This window comes from Colias eurytheme, chromosome 5 (assembly GCF_061535395.1).
Source record: "Colias eurytheme isolate Ceu_HAF_F1 chromosome 5, ilColEury1 Martin Lab GWU primary, whole genome shotgun sequence".
Classification (NCBI taxonomy): domain Eukaryota; kingdom Metazoa; phylum Arthropoda; class Insecta; order Lepidoptera; family Pieridae; genus Colias; species Colias eurytheme.
Genome location: NC_142984.1, coordinates 3,472,348 through 3,486,166, shown reverse-complemented (window position 1 = coordinate 3,486,166; position 13,819 = coordinate 3,472,348). Strand labels below are relative to the sequence as shown.

General features: G+C 32.9%; 1 protein-coding gene across 3 annotated transcripts in view; it reads right to left on the bottom strand.

The window, feature by feature from the left end:
- The window catches only part of LOC149908374 (uncharacterized), a 61,804-nt gene that overhangs the window by 29,294 nt on the left and 18,691 nt on the right, over positions 1-13,819 (bottom strand). For 2 of the 3 annotated variants that reach the window (XM_090101859.1, XM_090101857.1), the window contains exon 2: positions 11,154-11,170. The exons of the other annotated variant lie outside the window; for it this stretch is intronic. The gene's annotated coding sequence lies outside the window, so the exon portion shown is untranslated. The remainder of the gene's footprint in view (positions 1-11,153; positions 11,171-13,819) is intronic. 3 annotated transcript variants of the gene reach the window in all.

Below are 13,819 nucleotides of genomic sequence, written 5' to 3'. Positions count from 1 at the left end.
TGTGTCTGTACCAAAATGTTGTGTTGTAGTTTTCACTAAAAAGCGTCACATTCCCGCACCAACCTTAATACTTGGCGATGAGCCAATTCCAGTCACCAATAAAGTTAAGTATCTGGGCGTTATATTAGATTCTAGGTTGTCTGGTTCCCCTCATGTTAACTACATCAGTCAAAAATGCGAAAAAGGGATTAATATATTACGTTCTCTGGCAGGAGTGTGGTGGGGGGCCCACCCATACTGTCAGAAACTTATTTATAATGCCGTGGTGCGTAGTCACTTAGACTATGCGTCTTTCATACTCGATCCATGTAATAAGACGGCACTGAATAAACTAGACAAAGTGCAATCTCGCTGTCTACGCTTGATTACCGGAGCAATGAAATCTACCCCGGTTAACGCCCTGCAGGTTGAGTGTGTTGACCCTCCCCTAGCTCTTCGCAGGCAGTATCTGTGTGATAAATATTTTTTTAAATCTATCTATAACTCTTCCCATATCCTTTGGCCCAAGCTACATAATCTCCTTCAAATCTCCACTAGTCAAAATCTCCGTCCCTCTGCTAATTTTCCTTGTTTACTGAAAAGCTTCATAAGATTCTCCCGTCTGCCTGACCCTACTGTTCAGTTTGAACTATATCCTCTCTTCTCTGTTAACTACCAGTCCCTTACGTACAATCCACCTATACTTTTAAATTGTGGCGTAACTAAACATACAATTAATGCAAATGCTACATTTAATGAAATTGTAGCCAATAAATGGCCCAATTGGCACCTCTTTTTTACCGATGCCTCAAAAATGTCCGATATGTCATGTGTGGGAGTCGCTGTTTGGTACCCTCAATCCAGCATTATTCTCCAGTTTAAGTGCCCCCCTTTATCCACTGTTTACACTGGTGAAGCTACAGGCATCCTCGAAGCCCTCACTTTCATTAGCTCTCACAACCTTGATAAAGCTGTTATATTCTCTGACTCATTAAGCTGCCTCCAGGCTCTCCTATCTAATCCCTTTCGATCCAGATCTTGTCACCCCTTGATTTTGAGAATCCGTGTGGCTCTTTTAAATTGCCTCAATAAGGGTCTCCACGTTCAAATCACTTATATACCAGGTCATATTGGTATAGGGGGTAACGAGATGGCTGACTCTTTGGCTAAGTCTGCTACGCAAGTGGGTTGCAATACTCACTTTAGTAATTACAGTCAAGACCTTGTTCCACTATCAAAATCACGTTTAGACAGGAAGTGGTTGAATCTTTGGCAAGAATCCAGCCGCACAAAAGGTAAATTTTATTGGGACATTCAGCCTACTATTCCACACAAACCATGGTTTTTCCGCTTTCGTAAATTCGACAAACCAGTAACATCCACTATCTGTCGGCTCCGCTTCGGCCATGCGTGTACTCCTGTCCATCTGGCGAAAATCAGAGTACGAGATCACTCTATTTGTGAGTGTGGATTGGACGAAGGAACTACTGACCACCTGTTCTTTGAATGTACCAAGCTTCGTTCTTCATTACTGGATGTCCTCCCTCCTGAAATTCCTCGTCCCACAAATTTTAAATGTCTGTTGTCCTTAGTGCCTTCCAAATTTGTTGAAATTCTATCTAAATTTATTTCCTATAATAAACTAAAATATTAACCCCTTATTATATTTATAAATCATATTAGTGTTTCCTGTTGTCTGTAATATATATAACCTGTATTGTCTTATGTGTTTGTTCTAGCCGCTCCAAGTTGATCAAAATTTCTGCATTTTCCCACTCAGTACCAAATGTTAAATGTCAAATCTGCACAAGTCTAACTGACTGAAATTTGAGTCCTGTTTCTCCCATATATACTGGACATTGGCGAAGTCCCTTTTTATTGGGTGGAGCCATTATTTAAGAGAAGAAGAAGAAGAAGAAGATAATACATACACACACATATTAAGAAAAAACACTATTTTTAACATTCATGATATTTTTGATGTCATTTTTGTTATTTAAACTAGTTAAAAAACAGTTTAAAAAAGTTCTGTCTTGGACGTCCGTGTGTCTGTATGTGCGGAGGATTTTCTTGTTAACACGATAGCGACCGAAATACTTTACTAATCGAGTCTTTTTTTTTCTCTTACGCTTGAGTATGCTCAGGAATAGGACCCTTTCATTTTTCAGGGTCTGATTCGATGTGGTTTAATTGTTATTAAATAAACAAAAATAATAATTAATAAATAATTATTAAAAAAAAATTATGAGGCGTGCACTTTTGGATTTTCCAAATTATTTATTATTCTTTGAACAGTTTTTTCATGAAGCCGTTATCTTATTATTATTACAACTTCCAATAAATTGCTTAATTGGAAAACTCAAAGGAAAGTTACTGCTTTGCATCCGAATACTCTATGCATTTTGCAGTTTTTAACTAATAAATTGAATAATTGCTTGTATTCAAATAATTATTTCCTTTTCATTTTTCTAAGAATTAGTAAATAATGCATGTAAAATTACTTACTACTTATCGAATGGACTACTTTATAAATTAAAATAAAAAATTTATAGAGCAACACACACTCCTTATAAAATAATCGGAATATTTCAAACTCGTATTTTTGTAACGCCAAAGAATAATTTTAATTATGCAAAATACAATACGCATCTGTTTATTTTTATCTCTCCATTAAAAAAGACCTTTATCAAATTCCAATCAAGCAAATGTTATCAGCCGCAGCACGCGAATCGAACATCCGAAATTAATTAAATTCAGATATCCAATTCCTCTCAGAAATACGTGTATTAGTTATCTTTGTTTAACCGAGATTTATACCTCTATTTGTCCCAAGGGTTTGCGATATCTCCCGCGATATCTGACTATTTCTCCTCCTTTCAATTCCAACGACCTCGATTGATTGTGGCTGGGAGTGCGGATTTGCGAATGACCTTTTATCTCCAACTTTGTAAACTATCCCAGTAATGAATATGAGCTTCGGTGAATATATTTCCATGAAAATAAATGACATTCATTGACTCTCTGGTTTTAATTTAGTTTTAATATTTGTAATCTGATTTAGTGCAAAAAAATTAACATAGTACCAAGGTAACTGGTATTCATATTCCATAGTTACGTTTCTGCTTTCTTACCCAAGAAGTGTAAGACTTCTAATGAATATAATTTTAAAAACAGATGGTTTATTCACATTATCCCCTACATAACAAAACCAACTAACCCATAAGCAACTTATTTCTTTATCTTCAAAAACATTGTCAACCAAGTATAAAGTACCAGGCGCACATAACAACATAGGTACGCGTTCGAGATAGCAATCGTTGGCATATGCAGTGCAATATCCGGAACAGAACCGACATCGACTCCGCCTCACATGTAATGATGCGAGTGTCGATAAGAATTCAATATATTGCACTGCTTATTTTTATTTGATGCATTCGATCCCGCTCGCGATATAATAAAATTGCTGTTGGTTCTTGTATACTAAGCTTGTTGGTTGTTTGACTTTTATTGTGGGTGATAAAGCATAAGAACTTGTCAACTGTAGAGCAATATCATTGGGTTTAATGATACAGGAATATAAATTGACACAGAAACCCTACGCTATTAAAAAAAATAATAGACTAAATCTTGTCTAATTATGATGAAATTTCATAGGAGTAACCAAAGTCTGATAACGTTAGAATATTATAAATTAATTAATGACGGAAATTCTAATTTCAATGGTATATTTTATGATATTACCTGTATGTGGTGATAATTTGAATGTGTTTACCCCTTTTGTCGTAAAAGTTTTCTCTAAATTCTTGATTCTTTCTCAAACTGCTACTCATTTTAAGTATAATTATTAGAAACTCATCTTATAAAATACAATGTTTTAAGATATTTTCATTAAATTAAAGACATTGTAAAAACAAAAGGCATTTGATGAACGCTGGCGTGCAGCCAGAAAAGCTCTTGGATCGAACTGCCAATGAGTGTGATCCTCGCAAGTAAGGCTTTAACAAACACCGTCAGTTAAGACTCGAGAGGGATACGTCGAGAGACTTGAAAATAAAGCGAAAATATTTAAAAAAGAGCTCGAACGTTCTGGAATGCAACGGAAAAATAATGAACGAATTTTTGCCCTCACGGAATTCGAAAATATTCTTTACAAGTTTCAGTTCGCAGCTACGCTCGTCTGCATAAAGAAGAGTATCTGCTTTTTCCGTTGCGAAATTCGTTCAGCCGTTCCAGTGTGATTAGTTAACAAACAACCTCAACAGACAGCCATCTACATCATAATTCGCATTTACATTATCAGGAGAACTACAGCAGCAGCACATAGAATTCAATAATCATAAATAAAACATTATAAAATATGTAAAAATCCACACAAGCCTATCACCTATCACACAATTCTCACAAAATCCCTACCCTTACAGAAACAAAACATAAACAGTTACCAAACTAAAGCCATACATTATAGACCACACCATCTATTACTGACCCACGTTACGTCAATCGGGACGAAAGTGCTACGTCAGCACTTGATTCGATTAAACGAGCCCTAAACGACCTCAATACCTCCCTTGGACTATCGACAGGGGAAGTATTAAAACTGCTAGCTTGTTTACAAATTACTGGCAGGGTTGTCTGGTAAACTAAATTTAAGATTGCCTTTTTAGCCTTTAACTTAGTTGGATTTTAGTAACAGGGCTACAGAAATATTATTAAAGTGAAACTTTTATTACATCGTCTCCAACTTTTTGTTCTGTGTAGCGCATGTCGCGTGTATCGCGGCTGCCGAGTAGGTATACCTACTCGGCAGCCGACCGTCACGCGACATGCGCTACACAAAGCAGTGTTCGGAACCGTTCGAACAGTTTCACTTTTACCGTGGTTTCATAAAACCACACAACATTTTTGAATTACCTGTCCCGTTTAAATGACGTGAGCAGTTCTAGTTTTTTATACAACGAATAATTAATTATATGTTTCTTAAACTTTTACCTCGCCCAACGTATTATAACGAGTACCTATCATAATTGAAATATTTCAGAAATACAAATGGTAAAATATGTATTTACTATTTTTTGTACTTTAAAAATTTAAAACCCGAAAATAATACTGCGTAAGCTTATTAACAAATTGCCAAAATTGAATGTAGTTTAATAACTCGTTATAATATTATGGTTGACAACATATTCATGACGCACTCTTGCAAATATGAAGGCGTGACTTGATAACCTTCAATCAATTGACTTGCGAAATCTTAATATCATACATTTTATATTGAATAGCTGCCCCAGCACCAGATGGGCGATGTTCCATTGCCCCTTTTTCGTGTTTCCGTAAGAACCTTGCTTGTAACATAACAAACATGTTTAAAAAAATTTATAGAGCCGTTCTCGATCTTTACACTTATCAACACATTGTGATTCATTTTTATTATATAGATAAATATGGAAATCCTACGTTTAAATTGATTATCTAAAGAAAGCCATATAATATTTATGAATCCTAATTGAGCGGAAAAGATAATTCATCCCAAGCCAATCAGTAAAGATACTGATTTCAGCATTTTCCGCGTATCGCTTTCTAACATCGTGTATTGAATACAAAAATTGACTATTCTTACGGAAGGAAAAATAATATAAAAGGAAAATAATATATATTATGAAGTAAGCAAGAAGTGCTACTTTGGGCACCTGTATTAAATTTATATGTTTCTACATTCAATACATATTGAGCATTATTTATCAATCTTTATGTATTAGTCTGTTAAATTTAAAAGGTAGTAAATTTAAGATGTTAAAAACGATACGCATAATATTAATAAAGAGCCCGAAATACAATCTTTTTTGGCTTTTTAAGCTAATTATACAGGGTGTCCCACTATTGGTATACTAAGCGCGAAGGGACTTGTAGTTTTGCATACACTGATCACGTAAAAAATACTTAAACAACAAAATTACTTACGTCAAAAATTGTTTGCTAAATTTTTCCTGAAAATCCCTGTTTTCTTCTCTAGCTTCGCGCAGCCGGCATATACCGCTTCGCTAATGTGAGCATTTTGTCTATGAAAACATAATCTTAAACGATAGCTCACGTGCGGGTGGCAAAGTTGGGCGGGTTGCTTGTTATGGGTGTACACATAGAGTTTTAAGAATTCATCTATTTGAAAAAAAAGAGCGTCTGGAATTTTATAAGTATTTTTTACGAACTCAGAGTATGCAGAACTATAACCTCCTTTGAGCTTAGTATACCAACAGTGGGACACCCTGTATAATCAAACTATTCGTAGAAGCAATCATTAGACTAATGCAAAATAATAAATATAAAAATACCAAATCTATAAAATTGCATACATTAATCTAAATATTTCACATAAATTTAACTTGGAAATGTGTATCATTTGACCTCATTTAATATTAAGCTTATCTCGTATTACTAAACTTACTCGTGAGAGCAATTATTATAATAAATAGCATCTACATTTATGCAATTAACTGTATTCGTACATAAAATATTCACAATGATAAGTTTATATTATTTATATTCGAATTTGGGGTTAAACTAAACTTCTGTATGAATTGTGGCATACTGCATACCCAAATAAATATAACCTCAAAACCAACTTTTAATTTACATAGTAAAATGACACGCTCATGGTTTACGAGGACAATAAAAATAAGCAGCCTTAGCGCCGTCAAATGTGTAAACTTTATACTCACACTTTTTATTCATGTGAACTTTTACTATTACTCTTTAAAAATGGTTAAATTATTAATTAACTTTGCCTCAGAACCTTTGACCTTATTATCGTTTATTTGAGACATACTAATCAACGACACAATAAACGATATCATTTCATCGATATCTTAACTTCTTATATTATCTTCCTTATCTTCCTTCTAAGTATTCCGTAAAAATTCTTAGAAATTCGAAAATTATTACCTACTCGAGTTTCGATTACTATGAACTGCAATAGCATACAATTCTTCATTGTAAACACCGTCTTTTTACTCTGGCATCAATCTTGTCTCAACATTGTGTACCTTTCACCTTACACAGCAATTTTCCCATACACTCGTTCAGTTTTCAATTTGCAGTGTTGTCTCCCACAGGGCGTATCGCGATGTCGAGAACAAGAAAGCCCATAGCAAATATTCATGCTGACATCGAAACTGCACAATATTGACGTATAGTGTATTCCCTCCAAACTGCAACTCTGTGTGCTTTATACGAACCGATTCGTTTCACAACTGGACGTGTTTTTTCAGTGAACATTTTTATTGAACGCTGTCAGCGATGTTATGAATCTAGATAAATATTACTTAAAAGGTTTTTAGTTTTGATATTTTATGATCTGATTTTCAACAAAAGAATATTTTGTGGTTATTTTTAAGACATTTTGCTTTCATCTGAGGACACACAAAGATCAAGAACAAAATATTCGCTGATGTACAAAAGATATTTCATCGGTTCATTAACTCGTAGCATGAAAGGCTTGTTCCAATCTATTGTACTGTATACATAGATTTATACCCGATAAGCTTTGTTATGCGTACTTACTTATTATAAGTATTTCTTTGTTAGGTCCATATTTTATTGGAGAATAAAATATCGTCAACCTCTTCAAAAATATTTAAACTTAGTTAAGTCTACTAGGGTACCAATAGTATAATACTTATGCTGGTATAAAACCAGGTATAACAGCACTACATTTGTCGCAAATGTCCTACTATACGAGTCATACAAAAGCACTAAAGACTATTTAAATTTAATCAAAACATATATTTAACAGACCTAAAAGAATTCTCCATTACCAACGTAATATTTTTTCAAGTCCCTATTATTTTAGGACGACAGACCATAGGCCATGTTAACATTACGATACGAAAGTTTAGATCTTTGTAAATTGGTATTCATTCTTTTCGTCGTATTTATTCAGCGCCGAAAGCAATGAAATCTCTTTATTCATAGTCATGCCAATTTTATTTGACATAACATTTTCTTATGTTAAGGTTATTACTTTTGTGGGTTAGAAACATAGACAAATAGTCCTTAATTTTACTTCGATCCGAAAAGTAAAACAACATATATCTACCTACTCGCTCCGATAAATTAGAGTCCAAATATTATCAGTTCACTCATGATGTTAGATCGTATTTTTTTTAAGTAAGAGAAGTTTATTAATTTCTGGAAGGGACAGGCTCAGGTTCTGAAACCGCTTTGTTCACAAGGAAAAGCAATTGAATGATAGTATAACGTGATGAAAAGTGTGAGCTTCATTTCTCAAATTTACTACTCTAATTGTGATTATGACAGAATTATGCATACTCACAACTACGTAAATGTAGTATAATATATTCATAGTATTGTTTCCAAAGACCCGTCTTCTATCCAAATGATTACGTGAATGAAGGACTTGTTTCTATTAAAATTATATAGAATATAGTTATTTCTATATAAACCATTTTATGTTCGTATAGTTTATAATGAAACCTATAATATTAATATACTAGCGGTCCGCCCCGGCTTCGCCCGTGGTACATATGAAAAATAGATGTTGGCCGATTCTCAGACTTACCCGATATGCACAGAAAATTTCATGAGAATCGGTCCACCCGTTTCGGAGGAGTATGCAGACTAACATTGTGACACGAGAATTTTATAAATAAGATTCGTAGTACCTGGACAGCAGTATAAAGACTGGTATGAGGATATTAATTAAGAGCTTTCCATCCCCAAAAGGGTAACTCATATAGCATGATATTTTCATATTACATAATAATCATTTCTATGAAATAATTCATTATTCATTCTGAAATATAACGTTCGCAAAATATAGGTTATGAGTATTTAATATATCTGATTAAAGTATATTTTGTTTAATTTGCATATTACTAACTGTTCGCCAAGAATCCGCCCCGTGTGTAATCTTTTTTCAAAAAATTTCAAAGCTTTAGTTATTTGTAGGATTGGCATTCTCCTGGTTCTAAACTACCAAATCAGTTCAACCGTTCTTGAGTTAGGTATAGTAACAAACACGACTTTCTTTTATATATCATATGTTTATATAGTATCAACATAAGATAGATTTGTATTCAGTACCCAAGTCAGACCGTGCTACAATATCGATTTCCGATTAAGCATGGAGTTGGTACAGGAAGAACCTAATTTCCTGCCTTCTCCGCTTAAAGCAGAATATATGTGAATAAATCTACATTATTTACTTTGACAACTGTACATCCTTTGCCATTTTATTTATTTCAGTGTGTATTTATTTTTGTTGTGTCTAAATTTTACTTGGCTGGATGAAATATATATTTATTTATTTAACACTTTATTGTGCAAAAAAAAACAAAATATACATGAAGGTTACAAAAATAAGATTAGAAAGCACAAAGGGCGGCCTTATCACTATGCAGTGATCTCTGCCAGGCAACCACGGGGAGAAAGGCAAAGAAGCGCAAAAAGTTGTCGGACAAAATAAAAACATATTTTTAGAATAGGGTAGAAATAATAAGAGCACACAATAAAATATATACACATTTTATACAGTACATGATATAAATACGTAAAAATGAACAAAAATAAAAAAAATATATAAATAATAATATTACTAATATATGAAATACAAATATATCATAAGATACACATACATACATACACATATGCATACTACATAGTAGTAACTATATAAATATTAAATAAATATATATAATATATTTATGTTCAATAATAACTTCATCAACTTACTTTTACTTTTTGTTATTAACGTTCAAAGATTTGATTAACTTGTTAATTAAATCCATGAATAATACATGGACAATGAATCCAGTTTCAATCAATTCTTAACCTTATCTCTACATTTAGTAGATTATTTTTAATGCAATACATTTGTTGATCAGTATAATATCTGCTTGATTGCGTTCACAATGCCTTCAACTTCCATCATCCATTCAAACTTGTAACACAATAGAAATTCTAAAAAGAAAATGTGTTGATACAATGTACATAAGCAAAAGCCTCGTCATGCGGCGTTAGATCTTCTATCTTAATAATAAATCATGACTTACACGCTTATAAGAATATAGCGGAATTTGATCACGATCGTATTTTCACATTTTCTTTTAACGCCGCGTACAAAAACGTTAATTCGGGTTATATTACTTTTCTAACCTAAAAATGTTAACCTCAATATCGGTTATTATAGTATAAGCTTTCTGAATATACTTCGATATTAGGTTCAACGAATTCTGATTGTTTATGATCACAATATGTTTCAATTACATTTATTAGTCACCCTTCATTGGAAATCCTGAGCGTGTGACTGACAGACATTGTATTCATAATTGCATTGCATCGTAGCGCATCCAATCGTAACCCTTCAAAGCAGTTTTTTATAAATATTATTTTAGTAATGCTAATATGTATCCGCCATCCGGCACCACTTCATATTATATTTGAAAAGAAATTTCAATATTTGAAAGGTAACTTCTTTAATATATTATGCGTAAATAGTTAGCCAGTTTTAAACGATAGTAGAGTCGAAAAAAGAACACGTCTTGAGCTCCCAGCTCCCAGAGTGGTCACGTAAATCTAATGAAAATAATTCCATATTTATTTAAACGCAAGTAAGCTACATTACTACATATCTACATTCAAACTAATTAATGTTTGTAAGCTTGTCGTACAGAAATGTACGTAGAAGCAATATCTCTATAATCCTCACGTTATATTACATATTTCTAATAGACTAATACTAGGAAACTATCTATAGGCCATGTTACGCCTACGCTTGAGGGACCAAATTACTATGTAGAGGTGAATGAGAATCAATACACCACAACATCTTTGTTATGAAGGTTCCCTCAACAAAGGTATCTAGGCAATGTTTACCTGAACTGAATATTGCGGGATTGCTTGTGATACAAACTCTATATGTTATGGGTTTCAAATAATAAGGTATTTAGACTGTAATAATAAGGTACTTATAGATTTGAAGGGGTAGCGTAAATGTAAGCTGAGCTGTGTTATTTCTATTTATAAATTATAACTTGTAGGTAATGTTTACTACAGTTCTATTAATATAGTACATCTTTATGTATAGTTTATGAAACTATAGTTCATATAATATAATTTTGTTTAATTACTTAAAAATAAAAGTTTATAAATAACTTGCATACCCGGAGTGGAAGTATATCTGAAAAAGAAAAAAAAAGTTAATGACATATTTTACTATGACAGTCGTATATTAAAATGTTATTGGTAAATTCTCAAATTGATTCGTAGAATTCTAACAGTTCTACCTTGTTCTACGTATTTATTTCAATAATTAAACGATCGAACCTCAACTTCCATACAATACACAATTTGTTTTAAACATCGATCGTATTCAAAATGTTCGTTCCAACAAAATTAAAACACATACTTTGTATAGAAGAAGCAAGTCGACTCAATCATGGTGAAGTTAGACAGTTCTCTGAGAGTTAGCGGGAAATAATGTAGTTTTACATAGTTGTTGGAATTACTTTATAACGTAACCCCAGTTCTATGAGTTAGTTCCAATGGTTCCAATACTAAACGCCTTAACAACTTAATTGTTAACTGTGATTCATGTTACTTAGAGCAGGTTACCGAAGCCAAATTGTCTATAATTACTTCCCAGTAATACGTTTGGGAGCCGATTAATTCCTTGTAAATTGATATTAATATTAATATTAATGAATCCAGTGTAGAATATTCTGAATTTTGTGGTTGTAATTACAGAATGTATGTTGTATTTTTATTTTGAAAGAACATTAAAATAATAACTGGAATACGTTCTATTTTATAATATTTGGAGAACAAATGCACGTTACAAAATATGCTACGATCGCTACGAAATATCGCTCTATGTATTTATTGCTTTTTATTAACACAAAACAAAGTATCCATTAAAACACCTCAATTAACATAAGACTGTTTAATTACAGCCTTGCCATGTGATACGATTTATTCAAGCATAAACGATACCCGTCTCCATGCAATGAGGTTAACCCCGTGACTTGTGAGTAACGACAATGAAGGCATAAATAAGGCATGAGTCGATACCTCACTATTCGTATTCAATACTAATGAGATACGGGAGCTGTACTCCGGGATAGTAACGCCTAGGTTATATTGATGGATCTACGCTTTCCTTATTCCGTGAACAAATGTGGATAATAACAATTCAACACATAGATAGCATCGTTTAAGATCAATACTATATTGCGCACTAGTCTATTTCTTTGGAAATCTAGCTGAAGACTATTACCTACTCTTCTATGAACTAAACTTCTTACTATTATACATATATTGTAGTAAAATTTATCACTGCTCCGCAAAAAGCTCTAATAACACATCCTTTATCAAAACATGCAGTGACAGCCCTAATCTCAAACCCAAACAAAGGTCACATAATCATAAAATTGCACACAATCACAATATTTCGTAGGGCTGACACGACCCCGTTAGCGGATCAACCAGTCCTCCGATTACGTCCACTTTGGCCGCAGCCTTTAGCGTGGATTATACGGAATACTGATCTGAACTCTCATTTGGATTTAGGCGTTGAAGCGTGAATCCAAAGACGCATAAATCTCATAATGACGTGAATGAATGTGTGAATAAGTCTAGCCTTATTTCTAAGCCTTTACATATTCATTATAATTACTGGTAACCTTAGATTGCTGTAATTCTAAACATTTTTCATTTAATTTAATCAGTTTTCTTGCGTAAAATATAATCATGTAGGCACTAACGTAGAGTTTGAATTTCATAAGACTTGACTGTGTCGCTTAATTAAAATAATTATATTAATTCAGTCCTGAAAATCCCTGTAATTCTTTGAACAATTCAGAAATTTCAAACTAAATAGTCTGCAATTTAACGAAGTCTTTTAAACGTCCCCGAACTCCGCCTCTTAAATAATATATCGTCTTTATTTTGGCCTGAAAATAAATTTGCGATCCAATTTTCAAATAAGACACTATTTTCAATTTGATTTTATATGCATTTATCGTTGAAATACCTACTTTTACATACATATTTTTATATCAACTATCTAGAAAAACTGGAGTTATGGTCTCACTTCAAAAACAATAATTTACTCATAATAAATCGATCACTTATAATATTAGATATTATAATAATATCAACAACAAATGCAAGAAGGACCTAAATAGTGGAAGCGAATAAAATATGAGCGTAATTACTTGATTCATATGCAAATAAGCAATGTTTTATGGACCCAATGTGCTTTTCCTGGTTTTGTATTTATTTATTAAACGTATAATTTATAATATTATAATGTCCTTTATAACATTCTAGAATAATTAATTTTTATATCCTACTGGATATAAAAATTAAATAGCCAGCATCCAAGCAAAGCCAAATTTTCCGTAAAAATATTTTCTTAATCATTTAACGATTTATAATTAAACAAAATATGTAAACAGTTACTCTAACATCCTGTTAAGCCGCGCGTCGACGTGTTTAAAAAAGTACACCGTTTGCAGCTTCCAAGAAATCAAGCTCCTTGATCGATTCTAAAAACCCATCAACGGACCGTTACAACCTTCAGTACTGTTATCAATTCGCCACCTGCTCTCGGACTAATGAGTCGCGGGGAATTTTTATGAGACTCACAATCCTGAATTATATTAAAAGTAAAAAAGGTGCAACTTTGAAAACCTATCGGTTAATAATAGGAAATTATACAAACCAGTCTAAATTCTACGGTTTAAAATAAGCATGGCTGGTAATATTCTGTCTACGATTATCAACTACAATTAATAAATATTTCGGGACAATTTTCACACACGGCAAG